Consider the following 21,910-nt stretch of genomic DNA (forward strand, 5'->3'; position numbering starts at 1 on the left):
TCAAAACTATGTAGTATTCTAATTATTTACTTATTGAATAATTAAATATTAGTTAATTATTTTTATAAAATAAAAATCTTCGAAGTCAGAATCTACCGTGCTAATGTAGTATAAATATTAAACAAAACGCATGAATTTAAACAAATATTCATAATGAAAATCAAAATCATACTTCAAAAAAAAGTTTTAAAATTTAGTAAGCCATAAATTCGATTTTTTATTTGGTATTTTTATATTCAAATGTAGTCTAATATAATATATAATATACTCATTACTCATATAAATTAAAAATAGTTGCATAGAATTTTCATATAATATTATTACCTCCAATTTAAGAGAAAGTCATCTATTGTGTATTAGTTATCCAAAAGACAATAAACTTGTAGGTACAACACTAATTATCACTCTAAACGCGAACATTGTATTATTAAAATTAAAAACTAAATTAAACTAATTAATATACGTCTATATCACTTTTATAACAAATATTTAAAAAAAAAAACAACTACTGGTAACTTTTGGTGGGCTTGCTACACTATAAATGCTCGGATGGAAAAGACGGTAGATGTATTGACGATCAGTCGCGAAATATGATCATGGCAACTGTGCATGGCAAACGAATGGGCTGTCCTTGGGGGTGGTTGTTGACAAGAGGCCATTAAAAAATAACTTGCAGCTGCGATAGGGGATGGAAGAACCCTCGGGAATTGAAAAAAACCGGTATTAGGGTGAGCACATTGCAAATCATTCACCAACGAAAACGAGCTGATTTGAAAATGTCGTCGATTATGCAAAGGAAATACGCATTTGGTTCATGCATATTGCCTGTATATTATAATATGTAAAAAATATTGTATTCGAAAATTTTTTGTTGATAACATGATGTAACGCTAAAGTTAACATCACATTATTAAGTCTCGATGGCACAAATAAATACGGGTTTAATAGCTTGAATTATTGTATTAAAACTTATTTTATGATATAAACTAGTTATTTATGGAAAATTAATTATGAAAGCCACACATCTTAATATCTTAAAAATTAAATTTTTATTTCAATAAAAATATTGTGAAAATTAGCATGTTTAAAAATGCAATCTGTTTAATTACTGTTATTAGATTAAACTTCAACGCTGCTGATTTACGATTATTCTAATATTAATTTTTATCTTATTAGATTATACCATTTTTCTTAAGCTTTTATAGACAAGTATTAATGTCCACAAAGTGTAATTTTGAATAATTATTTACTTGTAGTGCAATAATATTTATGAATAGTAAGGATTATTATTAATTCGTTAATATTGTAATATGTTACAGAAATACTGTATTAATATTTTGTATAATTTTTTAAATATTTTTTTTATATGATTTGCATAGTTTAGGTACATTCCAATCGTTCCAATTGTAAAACACCTACCTAATCTATTAAATAATTGTCCATTATCAATTGATCAGGTTGCGTGCAAAATAATACGTGTTGATATATCATCACACTACTGAATGCTACGGTAAGGAAAACCTAACTCTAGTTAGTTTAACATAAAATCACGGGTTTGCTATATACAAGTATTTCTTTTGAATTCAATGTATACATTGTTGCGCAACTGTGCATGCATACACTGTGTATATTGCATCCAGGTGGCTGGTGTAGTCAATGGTTAAATGTGACAAGGCCCATAAAAACTAGGTCATAAAATCCGTCTCATTTATGGAGTGTGGCCGGTCCCTTCCTTTCTTTCTTTATTTTCCCGGAAAGGGCAGAAATATTCTTATGATGGGACACATGCCTACACGCGGTGCCAGTAACAATAATGTTATGTAAGTGTACTCACCTTTTTCGTGTACGTCGATTTAGTGCTCCGCGGACACAGATAATTTTGGATCTAAAACAAAAAATATCGTCGGGGTAAGTTTTCATTATTATTTTATTTTATTTAAATCATGACCATCGTTGTTTACAATGTCATTACTAAGTATCTGATGACCTATACTATATATATGACATAATTAATCCTAATATTAGGTTTTTAATGTAAAAATTAAATCATAAAATGTGTTTTGACGGACAGCAAAAAAAAAAATTATTTATAAAACTAATAAATGAAAACGTATTTAATTTGTATATTTTCCATGACCATAACGTCCACTGTCTAGCCTGAAGTACCTTTAGAGACAAAGACGATACATGATGATGTTTTTGCCTAATGGCCTAGGACGAATTCATTAATTTTTTTTTCACACTTCGTTATTATAGCCTACGCTAGTTCTAATAAACCTATGTCTTAATATTTCTATTGCGACTATTTAGTAAGTCCCGCGAAGAGGATTTTCAATTTGCATTAGACGTTATGGTCATTTAGGCTGTCGCATCCGTATCGTTGAGATAATAAATTTAAAAAAAAACTATTTCTATGAGGGATAAGCCCACACTTGTGCTCAATAAAGTAATTTTTTTTTTTTTTTTTTTAGAAAATTCAATTAATATAAAAACCACCCACATTGGAAACATATACGAAAATAACTTCGAAAATTCGTTCTGCTGTCGTCTGGGGATGATCTATATCCGAAACTAAATGTATCCCACTAACGAACCATGAAATTTGTTTTCAACACTTAAGGACAGATCCTTGCAGGGTACACAATGTTTGCAAACAAAATCAACATAATGTTTTTTTTTTGTATATTCACAAAGAAAAAAAACCATACCCTTAAATTTAAAGAACCATTGTTTAAATTTGTAGTGTGAAGATCAAGCTTTGGATTTAAGTCAGTTATGATGATGACAAAAGATTAAAAATGTATTACTAAAGATTAAATCTATAATAAAAACGGGTTCGTTCAAAATTAATTAAAATCTATTGATATGAAATAATAACTAAATATTGTTTTCTATTTAAGTATATAAATATAATACTTTATTTTTCATAAAATACTATAATCTAAAACTTAATATAAATTAAGTAATAAATAAGTACATATATAATATTGTATCATCACAAAATATAAATAAACAATTTAAGTAAATCAAGTTTTAATACCAAATAATTTAATAGACAGTATTAAAAGTCATATGTTTTTTTACAATACTAAGAATATGGATTTCGTCAGAAAAATTTTAGACGCTTACAATGCACAATTATGTATATATAATAAAATATATTATCTATTCAAATAAAATGTTTAAATGTATGGACTTTTTTATGAAGTTATTTTTTTATAAGTTTTATAAATCATATTTTAAATTCATAAAGGGCATATTGTGCGAGCTATTTGTCACTTACAAAAAAAGTTCAACCGAATAAACGATTAAAAAAACAACTTCGTAGACGATTTCTCATGCACATAATAATGGTTTTAGGTATCCAAATAAATAAAAAACGGTCGACATTTATGTGTCATATTAATGGGAGACATTTACTAGTTGGTTTTACAAGCGACATGTCATATGATAATATACGATGTAAGCGAAGAGTACATGGCGTTATTTATAGTGGCTTATATATTTACTTCGCATTCCATCACACTTGACAAGTAATCTTTTTATTTGGATTGCTTTTTAATTCAAAGACCTTTTTAAAATGCACATGGTTTATTGTTGTTATATGCGTAATACGAGTATAACCCATAGGAAAATTCATCGTAACAATGTGAATACTACTTTTTGATGATACGGAAAAAAACAGTAAATTATGTATTTTAATTACAAAGATGTCTACGATATTTCTCTTTTTTCTCCTTTTCGCTGAGGACAATTTTCTAACCTGTCGCATGGACTTAGGCAATAAATCTACATAATGTATAGCCGGAAATTTCCTCGGTCACGGTAGGAAAAAATGTATTTTGCAACCAAAAAAATATAATATATATGTATCAAAGGTAGAGGTCACGAAATATTTAAATTAAAAAATAAAATAAATTCATGAGTTGTATTTAACTATGTGTACAAAATAAATAATCAGAGTATTTTTAAAAGTATTATTATAAGATATAATATTATATAATATACACATAATATTATAGTTTTAAACCAAAATGGTTTACCGATAATTTGGTTGTTAACTTTCGACTGCAACTTTGCATATATTTATCAGTAATCAACTGCGCTGCCTGCATATACTTGTTGCTCCTGTAAGCTCGTTATTATTCAGACACGCGACGCGTTATTCTCTCATCTCTATATCCATTTATCTCCATTATAATTGGAATACAGTGTATCAGAATCAAGTCTGTGATTATCATTTTTAATTAACTAATTAAGTAAATAAAAAAAATTCTATTATAATAATGTACATTTCACCGATTCTTCAGATATAATTACTAAAGTGAATAAATAAATGTAAAATAAAATAATTTAATAAATACCGAAATAATGATGTCATTGTTATAGATATAAGTTCTAAAAATATCAAATTTGAGTAAAACTAAAGATATATTTTTATTAAAATAAAATATATTTAGGTACTATCTAGTAACTATAGCCATAACAGTAGTATGTATATATTCTACGTTTAGATGAAATATAATTTTAAGTCTATAAACTATTAAATTTTAACATAAATAAAATAAATTGCTATCTACTTTGAATTCATATTTAATTACAAATAAGCATGATAATATTTTAAACATAATGCATCGTGTTTAACTGTAATTTTTATACGTATGGTTTATCCTTAGTTATTTATGTTGTAGTTACAGAGGACTTACATTAAATCCCCAAACATAATATTATATTATATAAAATTATTTGAAATGTGTTTAAGTATAAACTTATATTTATTAAATATTATACTTGTAGGTATATAAGGTACGTATATCATTATTATAACTTATTACATCGACAGCTATTATATAGCAATGATTTCTATAGATGATATTACTGTCATTAATAATTCATAGATACTATTGATATTATTATTGAACTGTTTATATACTGTAATATTACTACATTAATATTGAATAAATACATTTTTTTCTTATAGTTGGTCTAAAGAATAGTAAATGTAATAAAATAATTTGTTTTGAATAAAAATATAGTAGAATATCAACAGTTTATTTTTAAAAATTATTTTCAATATGAGTATTATTTTCATTAGTTAATGAAATATATTCAATTCATTATTTTTCGATCAAAACATGACGTAACAATTATGTAACATAACTACATATATATACATAACTATCTATTGACCGATATAATCACACATTCTCACATAATTAACTTTAAGGCTTTTTTTCCAATACACACTATATAAGAACGACAGTTCGTCGCACATATTAGATATCAACAAACCACCAACTATCGAACTCCATAGGACTACGACACAGCCACCTTTTATTATAAAATATTGAAGTTACTTATACGTGAGCATAAATGTTATAAGTATTTTGTAAGTAATATAATAATAATAATAATAATAATAATAATAATAATAACTGTCATTGAATCCATAGTTGTTTAAATATATTTCCGATCCTTTTATTTCTATCTATGCCCGACTACGATAACTATATCCATAGGTCCTACGAATCTCTATGGATATATTGTATTTAACTGGTCGTTTCCTCGACCATGTTAAAATTATATTGAATGATATTAAGCTGTAAAATTACTAATAAACAATTAAACAATTTAACACAAATTATGAATTTAATATTGATAAAATATTTTATTACATTAATAAAAATATTAGTATTATCAGTCATCCCTATTCATAGTATTTTCAAATTAATTTATTATATAAAAACATTTATGTGGATTATAATATGATTCATATATTTCCTATATAATATAATTAAAGTTTGATATTGTACAACTAAGACGAAAAAATCTATTTGATAAATGAAGATAATCATCATTTATTTTTGACTGTTTTTTTGATTCGAGTAACTGTATACATATATATGTACAATATTGAAATACGCATATGACTACATACAAAGATTATGCTATTTGTCTTAAAAGTTAAAATACTATTTCAATTTGACTTTTAATTGATAGTTTGTATTTAATTGAACCATTTAAAATAAAAAAACAGAAAAAAAGATTTAAATATGGCTTTTTGTACTTTTTTTAACACATAATTACGAGTGTATAGTATAAGTATAAAATATATATTATATTTGAAACAAAAATTATTTTGAAAATTGTATCAGTTAAAATTTAGCCGAGAAAAAGAATGAAAATAATTGTTTTATATAGTGACATAAAATGGTATCACGTCTACGTTGCTTTGTGAGTATAGACTTGCCGATAGCCCAGATTAAATAAAGTCTGAGCAAATGAAAGAAAATACCTGAGAAAGTAACGAAAATGGATAAAACTCTTTAGGAAAGTCAAACCTAGCGATATGCAAAACATTTTAAAGTTTCAAAGATATATATTATATACTTATATATATACCTACAACGTATATTGGAGCGTTCGCGGTTTCTTATCGGCATCATGTATATATATAATAAATGTGCAGTTACGCCACCGACGCTAACAGTGGCGAAATAATTAAAACCGATTCCATTAAAGTCGACCAAGACCCGCAATTATTCACCTCATCTCGAGTTCACACAGATATATTCATATAATTACATACATATATATATATATCTCGAGTGGTTTTTGTAGAACCAAAAAACCAATTTATTCTACTTTCTACTCCCTCGCCCGGTCGTTGTCGGTTTTCTTTGTTTAATTCATGAAGGCGCGCCGCCACCAGGAGCTATTTGTCTGTGAACGGACGAGTGGGAAGTACCCACCATCGCCACTGAACTTCACCGAAGGGGTACATTTATCTCTGCCGGCGCGCGACCCTTAATGTGTATTCCATGCAAATACTATCCCCGGCCCGCCCGCCATCGCATATACATATATACGTGTACACTGTACATACGCCACCGCACATTCATTGGCAGTGGCAGCAACGGTATTGAAACTGATCGGCTGAAATCGACCTACCGTCCTTTGCAGTCAGTGTATACGTATTATATGAACAGTAGGGTGATCGTATTGCCCGGTTGAAACAATAAATCTGTCTATTCATTGACTGCTAAAAAAAAAAAAAAAGAAAACTAGAAGAAAAAAAATAAAAAAATTTAAAAACCCGGAGAAAAAATATAGATGGCGACGTCTAATATGATCCTTTTATCGCTAATTAGAATTCGTGTAAGACGTTTACTATAATACAAGAGTGTATATAATATATTATAGACTTTATAGTGTATATACCTCTACTTTTAGGTATATACATGCCTCTAAATATCTAAGTAATAATGTTACACATAAACTATATCAATATCTATACTGGTTATAATTGACGGTAAAATTTAATTTATTATTTTTATCAACACAATTTTTTCACCAATAATTTTAATCCCTATTTAAATTTAAAAAAATATTGACCCGTCAAAATTCATTCTATGTCTTTTTTGTTTTTATCATTTGTTATTTATATTATAATTATTTTATTAAAGAACACATTATTAAAACGTCTGTTAAATTATTAATAATTCATTTTTATACTTATAATTTAATTATTAATAAATAGAAAAGAAAATAATATAAAAACATATATTATGAATATCAAAATAAAAAATTAATTAACCATTTGAGTATTTGATTTATGGCTATCTATTTATTTTTTTTAAATGAGAATTTTTCGAATAGAAATAATTGCTAAGATTGAAAAAAATGAAGGATATTTTTGCTAATATTTTTAAAGTTTCAAGTAGATTAACATCGCATGTATAGTGTACAAAGGACTTTAAAGAGGCATTCATTTTCTCTATACAGGGAAACTAAAAAAAAACCTATTAAATATTTTTTTTATAGATTTTATGTTATTTAAGTTCTTACAATTAGGTGTATAGTTTTATATTTTTGTTTATGTTGTAGTCGTAGTGTTTTGTGTAAAACCGGGATATTCTCGTTTATCATTTGTAGGTATTCTTATAGATCAGTAAAAATTTGCATAAATAAAAAATGTCTTCTGTATGGAAGATTTATTAGGGTAGTTTTTTCTTAGTCACCGACATATTTCTTTGAATATACCTAAGTGGTCGCCAGAAAAGCGCCCGGTTTTATTGAAGCCTAATACAGAGTCCCTACAAAAAAAAAAGTCGCTTGCAGATATTGTCACGCGTTAAGACGTTTAAAACGACGGTATAATATATATTATAAAAATAAACATATTATATATGTAGATAAATTTAGGGAAGGATAAAAAAATGTCGTCCAAGAAAAAAAAGGACGAAAAAATATTTCACGAGACTCACAAATCATTCTCTGCTGTCTCTTAGCATCGGTCGCAGTTTTATTATGTATGCAAATTTTCGAAAACATGCACCCCCTTCACTTGTGTTGAGCGTGCCAAAGGCTTGGACTATAAATCACTGGCTGCCACGTCTCTTGCAGGGACAATGTTTCACCCTATGGGAATAAAAAAATACATTTTTCCTCAGACCTTGAGTAAAATTTTATTTTTATACTTGATAACTATTTTTGTGACCTATAAAATAATATAAATTTTCCTTTAAATGTTTTGTGTTATTTGTTATTCTAATTAGGTAAAAATACTAGAGTTTATATTTTATTTTGTATTGTCAATTCAATAATTATTGAAAAAAATGCTAACATAAATATTTTACAATGAATATATTATGTGGTATTCGACAAAATGTATATACATTTTAAAATTAAAATTTATATGATATAAATATTCTATGAAACTATTTATGATTCATATATTTAATATAAATATGAAAATACTTATTTATGAACTAACAAACAGAATGAATTAATATAAACGACAAATCATAATTACGTACATTATTTCGCAAAGCAACTAGTTCAAATTATATTATTTATTATATAAGACAGTGAAATCATTTATATGTATTTCAGATTCCATCAATAAAAATAATATAAAATAAAAGCGATAACTATAGATTAATGCCTAATATTTTTATATCCATCATATAAGTTTAGAGGTATGAGAAAGTGTGTGGATATTTTTTTTTTAGGTTAAGCACATTGATAACCCTATGTAAAGAATTATACGTTCCCGTACAAATAATGTGCATTGAAGGCTCTTTTAGTCTGAACATTCCGTATACATAGAACATATAAATGTCGTTACCTAACGTCTATAATCAACGACGATGACTAGCACACACAATAATATAATTATAATTACGATTAAGTCGTCAACAACTTGTCAATCGTATGCGCCGCCACTGTCGCCACCGAGCCCCAGGGCTGTACCAGCGTAACCATTTTTTTCCTTTAAAGGGAACCTGGTACCTACAAATATATATGTATATACATTATTCGATAGGTACACGCGACGAAACAGAAAAGAAAAAATGTCTTTTATAGTGAAAGAAAGAGAAAAAATACGATTACAACAGTTACACATATACTCGCACACACATACACTCAAACCGATAATATAACGGATCCTTAGTAATATCGTTCTTATATTTATATATTATGTTATATAAACGCTTTATTATAATGTACCGTTTGGGATATAGAATTACACAGTTATCTATATAACGGTCTGTATCGATGTAAGAACAATATAGAACGACCCTGTGATGTTCAGTATTATATAACATATGTGTCGTGTGGTGACCTGTGTGCGAAAATTGTATCTATGTGTATGTATATGTGTGTGTGTACATGTAAGAGTGAGAACATTTTGCGTAGCTCGGCACTTTTGCATATATTTATCCTTCCATGCTGGGTGGCTGGCAATACATATATTATGTAATATGTATACAAATTACTTTCATGATGCCGTCGACACAATCTAAGTTATTCAACCACTACGACAAAATTTTGTCTTTTATACTATATTATAAAATTTCTCATCCCAAGGCCACTATTACATTGTTAAAATTTAATATATAATTAATATATCAACGTTTAACTAGTATACAGTACGATTATTTTTATTTTTTTAAAGTGACAGCAATATTTGTGTTGAATTGTTGGCGTAAAACTCGGAGTGAAAAACTCAAAGCTGTATAAATAATATGCTTTGACAGTACTTTTAAGTAATAAATACATTTAAAAAAAAATTATTACTTATCATTAGGTATATAAGTAATAGTTTTTATATGTTACATATTAGTAGATACATGAATAAATTTCAAAAAAAAATATATGAAATGAGATAGGTATATAAGTAACTGCAATTGTAATATGTTAGAATTATGATGGGTAATATTAAGAAGATATATGAATACGAGTGTTATTAATCGAAATTAAATGTATTTTTATATATAACCTCTACGTTTCTTTTAAACAAAATAGCTGATAGGTAGGCACTCTATCATTACAAAAAATGTTAAGTATAAAAATTAAAAATGTTATATTTTTATAAAATTTCAGATTACAGTTATAAATGTTAAAATATAATGTATATCTAATATGAATAATTTATATGGTTAAGTATTCTTTGAAATTTTATAGTAAAATTTTATTTTCTCGTAGTTATACTATAGTTAATATTCAATTGAAAATATTTTTAAAAGTAATAATACTAAAATATTCATTAAACACCTATACGGCTATGACTAAATTATAATATTATATGCTGACTTTAAGGAGTGAATATACATATAAAATAGAGATGTGGGCGAGTTTTTTTTTTATTAGGTACCAATTCTTGTTAAAAAGGTAGCGAGATAGTTAATTGCAATCATTAGGTATGATAATAGAAGATAGACTAATACAAATAGTATTGTAATATTTTGCTGTCATAATATTCACAAAATTTTATTGTGGATTTCATGGTCAATGCAGAAAATTATAATATTATGTGTAATTAAGTGATATTTTAACTGAGTAAAAATAAAAAATAAACGTAATTAATTCATAGAGCATATTATCTTGTTATTATAATACACCTAATCGATATTTAACCGTATTATTTATATACTAAATAATAAACTATGGCCGCTATATTAAATTATTTAATATTATTATTTAATTTTATAATTTGATTCATAAAAATATTGTCGTCTATGTTTTTTTTTTTTAATCGCTATTGTTTGTGAAATGTAACGTAGAAAATCTATTGAAAACAAAACAAGATAATAGACAAAATTAGAGGATATGAACTTATAGCTTTACAACATCTATACTACAACTATATAATAAATACGATGTACGAGGAACGTGGAACTAGCGATGACGTGTTATAGTTGATTAATTAAAACACTTTACGGTGGTGCATTTCAACAGCAGTAGGTACCATACGTATACATACCTACAGCATACACCATCATAATATTCACGTGTGTGTCGTTTGTGTGCAAGTATGTATCTCGCCAGGTCAGTATCTGTGTGCGGAAAGAAACACGTCGTATATCATTTTTAATTGGGACTTTTATTTGAGTGTGCGCGTGTGTGCGTTTATGTGTATTATGTATATGGAGTTTGTTAGCAAGCGCACCGTTTTGGTACATTCTAAAAAATAAATAAAATAATACCTTAAGTCCGACGTGTGATATAATAAGTCTACGGAGGTAAAATTAAATTTTAACCGAAGTGAAAAAACAAACTTTATTTTATACGAGAAGAAACCATATAGCTGCAGCGGTGAAAACCACGATGTTTGGCAATAACCGCGCTGATCATCGCGACTACCATAATATGATAGCGTATTTTAAATTTTTCGGACCGTTTTTTTGGCTCAAATCCCACCATCGACACTATATATCGGACACACGCGCATGCATAAACAGTAGGTATACTTGTAGAAAATTTTCTTGACCTCGCCATATTTTAAAATTTAAAATTTAATTTACTAATACATGAGTATAGTATATGAATACTAAATTTAACATATTGATTTTCTACTATGCATATTATAGAGGTAAATTTAAAAATTTTTATAATATTTATCTGTTTATATAATATAATATTTAAAACTGCATTATACGCCTATTCTATTAGTAGGAATGATTTTCACTAAGCATACGTGCCTCTAAATTTTATATATTATGGCATACATGATGACTAGAAACGATAAATCTTATATATTATAATTTTATGGATGATACCTCTGTTTAAGTTGTAGCTTGCCAGTAAATTATTATAAACAAAAAGTTAAGTTTTTTTGACAGATCAGCTAAGATAATATTAAGTTTTCATTTATAGTTTAACTATACGTTAATTGATTAAATATTTTATTGATAGATATCTAGGCATTTAGCTGCAGTTTTTAATTGAAAAATATCAAAGTACTAAGCCAAAAACTTTCATCATTTTTTTTTTATACGAATATAAAATAATACGATTATATATACCTATCAAAGACTATGAAAAATAATTTACTTTCGCCACTACCATATACATTATAATAAGGATTCATGAGTTATCAATGAAATACGTAATTCAGTTGTTTTATATTAATCATAGAACATGGATCGACAAATAAATGTATACATATGCATATGGATATTAATACCTATAATCTCATTTAAAAAATATAATTCGTATTATCAAAAAAAAATATTCTACACAACATACTATCATAACGGAAAAATTGTGTCTATCTGTTCATTTCGTCCAACTATAATCGCAGCCATACTAAAACTAACAAAAAACAAACAACATAACGACTGAGTGTATATTATGAAATCAATTAGATTTAAATGTGAAAAGGACTTTAATATATATTACAATAATAGTAGTTAAAAGATATGATAATAATTACAATATTATACATATATAAAACATATCACAATCCACCGAACCTTTTTTTCCGCAGTTAACAAGTTAACATCTATCAATCAATAGAAATTTAAATTCTCATGCTAGTTTTCAATGATTATAACTCATTAAATAATATTTTTATAACCCTAAAGTACAACGCATTTAGTCATTAAATTAATTTAAATTAAATAAAAAATGTTTTGCCTCTTATTATATAGTAAGGAAAAATGATAATAGTCAATAATTAACTATTAAACTATCAAATCTTACTTAATTTATTATTCAGAAATTACTCTGATTGTTATATTGTAAAAAATACATTATCACCTATATAATTAAACTTAACGTATGTACCTATAAAAGTATACTTGCAACATTTTTTACAAAAATAAAAATATATATTTCTCAATTTAATGAAAAACACAACTAATGCTGATTGTTTAGAAATGTATTTTGGACTTTCATAAGATTTTTTTCGCAGTTTTACATTTTTGAATTTTTCAGAAATAAATTGATAAATTTATATTTATGTTTTTTATAGTCATCATGGACGTTATAGAACAATCATAATTAAAATTGAATACAAAAAATAAAGATATAAAGACTTTTTGACCTTTCCATTCACAACAATTTAAATAATAAAATTAAATAATTATTATTACTTAATTAACATTGAAATGAAATTTATTTATTAACGTAAAATCATGATCATTCATCATAAATTATTTAATTTTTGCTGAATGGAATAATATAGACATGGCATATGAAGATTTCCAACCTTTACATTCCCATAATTTCGATAATATTATAACTAATTAATTACTATTATTATATAATTAATACTGAATATAATTTACCTATCACAAAATAATATCTAAACATTGTACCTAACCTATTCATTTTTACTAAATAGTAGTACCTATGTTTAAATAGGAAAATTAATGTGTTTTTAAATAATTCAGTCAATATTACATGTATAAACAATTTAAACATCAATAAATTAAATTATAGATTTTTAAATGAAGTTTGATAAAAGCAAAACCAAATAAACTTGCATGATTAATTATTTTAATTATTTTTATAGTTTAAGTGTTTATACGTATATATATATAACCGTTACTGATCAGTTAATGTTTAATAAGTTTCCTTATATTAAATTTAATGTTTATGAAATAAACAAGTATTTTAATTATTAATTTGAAAATCTATATTAAATATTTGTTATAATATATATATTATATATATATATATTATTTCCATTTTCTTAAATAAGGGAAATGTAGATTTTTGTGAACTGTTCAAGACTGTTCACCTTGTATAAAAAATGTTGAAAAAAATGTTTTTTCTATATAAATTATATAGAGTGAACGATTTGAATTTTGAAAGAAGTGACTTAATTTGAGTATACTTAATTTATTATGCGTCCATTATATTTTTAAGATACTAGGGCTATTCGTTATTAGGTTGATTATACTCAGTAAATAGTATCTATGTTAAATGATTAATAATGATATATAGTTTAAAAGCAAATAATAAGTTATTGAAAAATCATTATTGTCAGTACCTTTAGTATAAAAACTATAAAAATGCAAACAAATACTTTCAGAACTTGGAGAATAAAAACTACAATAATAAAAATTATTTATAACATTAAAATATAATTTTATTAAATCTTTATTATATCTATGAAAAATAAAATAAAAAACATTTACCTAGACAAAATCAAAAAATTAAAGTTTGAATCGTGTTATCCATTAATGATATTAAGTGAAATAGGTACTTGTATAATAAATGCAAAATAATAATGATGAAAATTCAAATGGTCTGATAAAACTGACAGACTAGAGTGAAAATAAAGTATAATATGACGGGCGGGTTTAGGCAGGAGAAAAAAAAACTGGTAAGAATAACAGCACGAGGAAACAACATTCCATCATATATGTAGCCTTGCAACCGTGGTGGCGACAACGTCTTCGGCGCAATACATTAAAATAATTCGTAAAATCGACAATCTGGTTTTGTTTATCTACTCTTCTCTGTTCCCTATACTCTCGTTCGAATTCAACGCTAAACACGATAAACGATATCCTAGTATATAATTTCTCGAACGTGTAGTTAAATACATAGCATATACAAAAAAATGATTTTAGTCAAAATAAAGATTTTGATATGTATTTTTAAATTAAATATCATTCCATATTTTTAGAAACTTATTAATATAATATTATCATTAACTGATATTCTAACCGAAAGAAAGATTTTTCTTATAGCAAATGTATATATATTATGTGTATACATATCACAATAATTATACTTATAAAACGAATCTGGTTTTATCTAAATTAAAGTACCTACCTAATTATAATTAATCAATTAATATATTAATATTTTAATATTCATCGATTCTGTTGTCTAGATAGTATTTTAAAATCTTTTTTTAATGAGTACCTATTTCACATATTCTGTAGATCAATAATTATAGTTTATTAAGTAAATAATAATATTAAATCTAACAATTAACAATCAACAATTATTGTCTTATAAAGATTTTTTAGTTTAATACACACTCAAGTCACGGAATCGATAAAGCAAATTTATAGCGCTTATCCTTATTAATTCATAATATCAGCTGATTAATATTGCAGATTACAGTCCAAGTACATTAGTAAATAAAAAAAAATAATACAAATTTAACACCTTAAATATTAATAACTCGTATACTGTTACTACAAATTGGAAATATTGTACTTTAAAAGTTTATATTATAATGCGTTAATTTATTCACTAAGTGCAGTAAATGTCTGACAAAAACACAAATACTTTTTAAGTTGTAAAATTAAAAAAAATGTATAAATTATTAAAGATATTAGGTTGTATAAAATTGGGTTTTGTTATCCATATAGCTAAGTACGGCACATGCGTGTTATATTACTTATTTTGAGATGTTTAAACATGTAAATCCCCTGCTGATCTTGTGAAAGCTTTCTATCCCAGAGAACGTGATACATAATCAGTTTTTTCTTTATAATGTAATTTATAGCGAACGTAGTGTGACCCAGTATGTCACAGAAGTGTAGGTGTGGCTTAATATGGATCATATAGCGTTATACAGCGATATTCAGAGATAGGGTATTTATTGGACTACCGAGTGTTTGTTTGGAATGAATGATTTTTTTACTCCTATTGATTCAAGAATTTCATCAAGATTCACGATCAGCATGCGAAAAATAAAAAATTCATAAGAATTATTATTGCGCCATAAATTTGGTTAAAATTGCTAGAGACATTTCAGTCATATAGAAATTATAAACGAAAGTGAGCTATTGATTATAGTAAGGTTAACGGGAGTTAAAAAGTACTTAAAAGTTAGTATGTAAAAAAAAAAATAACACTCAATCAGAAAATTGAATAACTACTTTTGAAGTATAATAATATAAGTATTTATCACATACATATATAATAATTTTGTAATTCTAACACTAATATAATATTTAATTTCCTAATGTTCGCCGATAATTTAGTATTATTGTATAAAATTGATAAAATCAATTATTCTAAATACATATAGAATAATTTTATTTACTTTTTTTCTTAGCATACGTAATACTCTATAAATATAATATGATACTTAAATACTCAATAATCTATGACATTATCAGACAATTATTAACTACTGAATAAAATAAACATATGCTTTTCAATAATGAGTATATTAATGTTATGATGAGAAATTGTCAGAGTACTTATACAGAAATTGCCTCGTTGGACTTGTTTGATGGACAGAACAATCAATTTTCAGTTCCGTGACCAGTCCTGACGGACGTTGCGTCACAGAAAACGACTATTGCTTCTATTCGTTGCTTATACTAACAAGACAATGATTATTATTATCCGCCAAAAAACCAACGTAAAACAAAACAAGATCTAAAGTAAAATAAAAATTATGTTTTATAAATGTCAGGCGAATATTTTTCAACTTGTTATAAAAAAAAATTGTTTAGAACATAAATATTATACTACTTATATATAATAAGTTAGTTTTGAAAAAAAAAATAATAAATATTAAATATTAATATACTTGAAATAATGTTAGGATAACATCAAAAAAAGTTTAAAAAAAGAATAATTATTAGCATGTTATTCGTATTTAATATGAATAAAATGAAATCATGTAGATTTATAGATATTTTTTTTTAAATGATAATTATCATGTTTCAATAAAAAAAAATGAAAACAAATGATGCATTAATTAGTTTTCCAATGATCAATTTATTTAAGTTATGTACAATTTATTCAGATTATTTACGTCTACATACTAAAAATTTATAATTTATAGTGTTTATATTATATCGCGCATTGAATCAATATACTTTAAATACCTACATGGTTATACAAATAATAAAATAATTTTGTTTCAATTTACTTCAATAAAATAATTTTAAAAGAATTGATATCTTGTTAATTTTTATATTCCTAAACATTCCAACCTTTGTCATAAAATGTTAAAAAAATATTTTAAGTTAAGATTTTTGTTTAATTTTTATATAGGTATATTGTGTAAGTATACCAAAATATTTTTATTTTTTAAATTACTTTCAACATTATAAATTACATTAGAAACAATGTATATCATTTTATTAAAGTTAATCTTTAATAGTCTTATATTAAATTATATACTTATATAAGTTAAAGTGCATCTTAGTATTACAGTTGAGATATTTTAACGTCCAAGTGGAAACTGATGTCTTGGATATTATATAGAATTGTTGTGATTGAGAAAAGATTTGAAACTGAAATACCAGACGAAGAGAAGAATAAGAAAAAAATATCTGCACCAAATAAGTTTATAATGATAGTGAGGGAAAAACAAAAAAGCTAACGATTGAACGCATTAACTTTCCAAATGGGCACAATCCATACGACACATTTGATATTCATCCATAAACAAAGTAAATAAATCTGTATAAAGACAATGGAAAATGAAAAACCTGATGTTTCAGTGTTTAATGAACAATGAAGTTTAGATACGAGTCGTCATCGTGAATGTCAGAGATTTGTTAATATTGACGCATTAAATTCACATTACATTAGGTTTTTACACGGAAAAGAAAAATGTCCAATAAAAAACGTTTTGTGTTTGTGCCATTTGTCGTATCTGCTATGCAGTGAGCGATTAAAATCCCATTTAGACCCGACTTAGAGAGCTTATTGCTTTCCGCCCAAAAACAATCCCCCTTTAAACCCCTTCCCGTGCCAACTCATACACCCCAGGACGTAATGTACACCCTGAATACGTGCTATACACTCTGTTATGAGATTTTTTTTTTTCATTTATGTTACATTTATCCTAATGCGAAATCGATAATGTCCCTTTTAGAGGCCCATGTGACCAAAATTGTCCACTTTTAAAAATATAGTCTTATAAACCCGAAACCCAATGGTTAACCCTACACTACCACTGTCATTAAACATATGTAACCAAAAATAAAGTGTAAGCGTTAATAATATACCTATTTAAAAATATTAAGAAATACAAAAAAATGATGTAATACATTATTATAAAAAAAAAAGTAAAATATTATATTACTAATAATTTTTTTTTTTAACATTATATACATACATATGAAATATTTTTAAGTAAAGGTAAAATATTATGATTAATCGGTATATTATATTAAGTTGTTTATGATATAGAAAAATACTTATATGCCTAGTATTATACACAACTATCACTGCAAATCGCAATTTATTTTTCCCACAGTTAGTTATATCAATTTCACCGATTGATTCTGGCGCATATAGACGCCGCGTGTCATTATTAATTGATCGACAAGGCCGATCGGAACGTTGTGTAAAAAGAGTTATCAATCCATATCGGGGGAGTGGATCATCAACGTACCGGTTATCTGCGGACACTTTAAGGACATCATAGTAGTACAAAAGAAAATATTATTAAAACGACTCTTTGTTAGACTATATATGAAATAAAAATATAGAAAAACATACGTATAAATACTCATATACATTAAATGTTCATTGCATAGGCTTATAAAATAATAAAACATTTAAGGTATTAACGAAAATCTACTTCCTAATTATATTTACTCATTTAATTTAGAGTGCATGCTATTACCTACATATCTAAATTGTACAAATTCCTACAGATAGATGATAATTCATTATATTTTCATATTCAGACTGTAAAGTTAGAAGGTAATTGAGATAATCATTTAGAATACACACTCAATGAATGTCATAGGTCAATTTCATGGGAGAACTATATTTGAAAGTATATACCTATATTATAGCTGTTAATTAAATGGTATGTGGTATATGTTGATTTTCGAGCATTACCACGTCAATAAAATATTTAAAAGACCGACATAATTTGTTAGCAAAGTATATAATTTACCTTGAGTTTTCAGATTTTTGAATTATAATTATGTGTTTTTAAAAATCGATCGATTATAATTTTATTTAATTATTAGCAATAGTCTATTACACAACTAAGAAGTTTAAAACACTTTATTTTTTGTATTATACTCATACAAACTGTATAGTGATAACTATAAATATATATTTTATATTTGTTCTTAAAAGAAGCTGTTTTAATAGGTACTATCAAAATGAACATTATACTACATTTATAAAAATTAATAATATAGAATTCTAATTTTGTTTATCAATTTCATATATCATTATTATATTTTTTGTTATTGTGTATTGCGAGTACTATGAAAAATATGGTTATTTAAAATATATTATAATACGTAGAATATAATTTAAATCTAAAATCTGATAATAATATAAATTATGAATCAATCTTTAGTCAAGCAGGTATGTAATAATATTGTAATGTGTAAGTGGGATTTATTGGCACGGAGCTTGACAGTGGTTGCCGGCACCAGAGTTGAATTTCTAACAGCGATGAAAAGTTTATAAAGTTTTGGTTATAAAATAGGTTGGTATTAAGCTTCGGGTATTAAAGTCATGTCTAAGATTTTGGCGAACCTTTCGCAATACGTTTGTGGCTTAATGCAACAATTTAAAATTTATTCAAAATCGGTGATTGGCAGAGATGCTGTACTGGTAATGGTTACATAAAGAGACCTAACCTAATGCGATAATCATTGTAATAAAATTTTTATGAAATTACATCTAAAATTTAGTTTTGTTTGTCAGGTAAAACTGGTAATTACACTGGTTCGTCATCGATCGATCAAAAAAATGCTTATCTTTAATGTTTAATGATTATTTGTCGGTCGACACAATATTATGCTGAACCAGTAAAATATCGGCATATAAACAATTTCAATGTTTACAAAGGGCGATTTTGAAAAATAAAAAATGGATATAATACTTAATATCGTACGCGTATAAATATATATGAAAAAAAAGTACGAAAGATATTTGTTTTATTGTTTATATTTTTACGTGTTAAGACTTGATATAATTCTGCGAACCAAAATTATATTTAATTCTACAATTTTATCCTCAGTGATAATAATTCAAAATATAATATCTCATTTTTAGACTAAATGTCTAAAACTTTAAAAAGGTGAGCTATAATAATAAGTCGTTAAAGGCACAATTTCTTTTTTTTTTTGGCTGTACATTTTCTGAGAATTTCGATTAAATTCACATAAATATTGCTATACGTTCTACTGATAACCACAACGTCAACTAGCGTGTTGATACTTTTTATTCGTATTCCATTGTCGAAGTAAGTATTATACACTCTCGGTCACGTTCCTCGCCCAACACGAATATCAACCGGTACAGTCCCCGCCACTGCCACCAAGTCCTACATCACAAGATGCATCATTGGTTGGGTAACCCCCCTTAAATGTTTGTGTATGTACATAAATATTATTTGTATGCAAAGTATTAAACATTATAATTTATAAGTACCTATATTATATTCCTATAGATCATGTACGAATATAATATATTTTTTTCGGCTGTATATAGGCACACCTACCATATATTGGTACAATATTACCAAAAAAAAACAACAATAAATAACTAATAATACGATTAATTACTTATCTATATCATATAGCATTGAAACGAGTAGCATTATAAACTCTGTTTTTTTATAAATACGTTAAAATCATTTTAAATGTATAATAAATAATAACATGTATCTTATATATATACCTATTTATCAAATAAACAAATAAAAATATTAAAAAATATTAATTTTATATTACTGTTACTAACAAATTTTGTAATATCAGAACTTGTAGGTTAAAATTAAAAATACATTTTTTTTTTTTTAATTTGTTCTATAGAATTAGTCAAGTACAAAAAAAATTCATAAGAAAATTTAAAATTTAATAATATATTAACTAATTTACTATTTTTATATTATTATCTATAAATAATAAATAAATATGTAAATATTCAGTTTTATCATAGATAAGCACAGTTTTAAATGGATTGTATAATTATTCATATTTTTTACAGTATTTATTCATTCATTGCAAATAGATATCTATTTAATATATCGAATAATTTATATTCAATTAAGATTATTGAACTAAATACTGTGAACTAAAAAAAAAAAAAGAAAAAATGTATTTTATTATAATTTACATACATAATATCCATTCATATTTTTTAGTATTTATTTATATTGATATAATTTAATTTTTGTGATGTATATATTTACTGAACTATAAAAAAAAACTAATTAAAAATGAGATTTAAGTAACTTTATCAGTCTATCTTTAATTAATGTACTAACAATATTAATTTAGATCTAGATAAAATTAATTTAATCTTTAATATTAATATCAATTGATATAAAGCAATAATTAAAATATATAGAAATACGCAATAAATTATATTAATTTTTTGTCAAACTTCTATTTTAATACAATATTTAATAGAATACAAAATAAATAATGATATAATTCTAAAAGAAATTATAATTTAATTTATTAGACCTACCTACTTACTATTCATATACTTTATAGTTTATTTTTTACTTAAAGCACCTATGATCTATTTATAAACAAATTGATAAATATTAAGTAGGACTTTTCTAACAAAAATTATCATTAAAAAGCCGATATTCTGTCAACAAATGCAATAGATTTTCTACAATTGTGTTATTTGGCGGTAACTACATCATTTATGAATAGTACCTATATAAAGAGTATTCAATTTGATCGTTTGAATAATA

General features: G+C 25.4%; 1 protein-coding gene across 2 annotated transcripts in view; it reads right to left on the minus strand.

Annotated features, from left to right (window-relative positions):
- LOC112599563 (homeotic protein antennapedia-like) overlaps window positions 1–21,910 on the minus strand; it is a 158,064-nt gene that overhangs the window by 133,333 nt on the left and 2,821 nt on the right. The window contains exon 2 of one of the 2 annotated variants that reach the window (XM_025346504.1): window positions 1,835–1,885. The gene's annotated coding sequence lies outside the window, so the exon portion shown is untranslated. Of the gene's footprint in view, window positions 1–324; window positions 554–1,834; window positions 1,886–21,910 lie in introns of those variants that run through there. The other variant, XM_025346520.1, reaches the window with a different exon arrangement.

The sequence above is a fragment of the Melanaphis sacchari genome, unplaced genomic scaffold (genome assembly GCF_002803265.2).
Source record: "Melanaphis sacchari strain LSU unplaced genomic scaffold, SCAv2.0 Contig0_pilon_pilon, whole genome shotgun sequence".
Lineage (NCBI taxonomy): Eukaryota > Metazoa > Arthropoda > Insecta > Hemiptera > Aphididae > Melanaphis > Melanaphis sacchari.